The 1,619-nt window shown below is 47.4% G+C and overlaps 1 pseudogene; it reads left to right on the forward strand.

The window, feature by feature from the left end:
- The first annotated feature begins 798 nt into the window (after positions 1-798).
- Positions 799-1,619, forward strand: part of LOC119273309 — a 28,924-nt pseudogene continuing 28,103 nt past the window's right edge.

Consider the following 1,619-nt stretch of genomic DNA (forward strand, 5'->3'; position numbering starts at 1 on the left):
GCTAACGCATTAGGAAAATTGCAGAGCAGTACGTGGAAAGTGTCTACACAGCTTTCTAGCTAATAGGTGAAAGCACGTCATGTTTCAGCCCAGTGGACAGATCGAGCAGTATACACCGTATTTCATGTCTTTTCTATGCGAATAAATAAAATACGAGTGGGTTTCTGTAAAGAAAATCATCAGGAGTGGAGCTATCAGCACTTTTCCTTCTCAACCACTGACAAGTGGGTCACCGCCATGCTGGCATGCCACATGGGCTCGACGTACCTTCAAATACGAAAAGAGGCACCATATTTGCATGCCCAGATAAGTTTGTGCATCAGTTTTGTGTATTTTACAACTTTAGGCATCAAACTGATCATGCAAAACAAGTTGAGACACCTACAGTGTATTTTACTCATTTAGAAATGGTGCTCTAATTTATCTATTTTTATTTTATATTTTTATACTGGAATGACCCATTTCCATTAATTAAATAACGGAAATACAAAACCATCCAGAGTTTAAGGAGACGGGAAAGGAAGAGGAGTCTAAAGCATCGCCGGAAAACCTACCAAAGGAGCTCACCTACGAGACACCTGCTTTGGGGCGAAAAGCCAACAACACCTAGCCAACGGCTCAGAAAACAGTACCAAAGAGAACAGGTTCACAAGCGAGCATAAGTTTCTAAGGGGACACTCATGCAGGAGCAAAACATAGGCAGCAAAAGGAGTTTAAAACGCCTCTAAGGCTCGTAACACGTGTATAAGAAGCAGCAGCAGGAGCAGCACATCACCAGACACACAACTAAGAAAATCAATGGCCATCCCACTCAGCTCGGAGCTCCTCTCCCAGCCCCAACAATGGCAGCTCCTCCTCCTTCTGGCACTCGTCTCCCTCGTGCTCTTAACAAGGAGACTGAGCAACAAAGGGCTCAAGTTACCGCCAGGCCCAGCCCGGGCTCCAATCCTGGGGAACCTGCACCAGCTAGGTCAGTTGCCACACCGGTGCCTACGGGATCTTGCACGGCAGCATGGGACGGTGATGCAGCTGCAGCTGTTGGAATTATGTGTCCTGCAACTATACTCAAATTGCTTGGAATTGTTAATATTCGGAATACCTCATTATGAAATTGTACATGTATTTATATATGGAATTGATTTACATGTCTAGTATGGAATTGTTACTTGCTGGAATGTACTTTAAGTAATACATGCTTAAGGAAGTTGGTTCATTATCAGTGGAATACAATATACTATTCGACAAAAGTAACGAGCGAACGTTCTGGAATTGACAAAAGGTCCGAACGATTTCACAGCCGTCTGATCTGCATCTATCGTCGCGAGTGAATTGCCTCGTTGCATCTCAGTGTCTCTCGCGCGAGGGAGTTATCCCGCGCCCCTCTCTCCCTCTGGCAAGTGACCCCGCCCGCCGCGGCTTCCTCCAATCCCCACTTCCCTCGCCCACGATCCCCTCTCTTCTTCTCCCGAACTGCAACGGCTCTCGCTCCACTCCGCCCACTCCTCCCACTTCGCCATTACTTCTCCTCTTCCTCTTCCTCCGAGCGATTCGACTCCAAATCGCTCGAGTTTCTGCAGATATGGCGCAGACGGGCGCTGGTTGCTTCCGCGGCGGTCGTC

This window comes from Triticum dicoccoides, chromosome 3A, assembly GCF_002162155.2.
Source record: "Triticum dicoccoides isolate Atlit2015 ecotype Zavitan chromosome 3A, WEW_v2.0, whole genome shotgun sequence".
Classification (NCBI taxonomy): Eukaryota; Viridiplantae; Streptophyta; class Magnoliopsida; order Poales; family Poaceae; genus Triticum; species Triticum dicoccoides.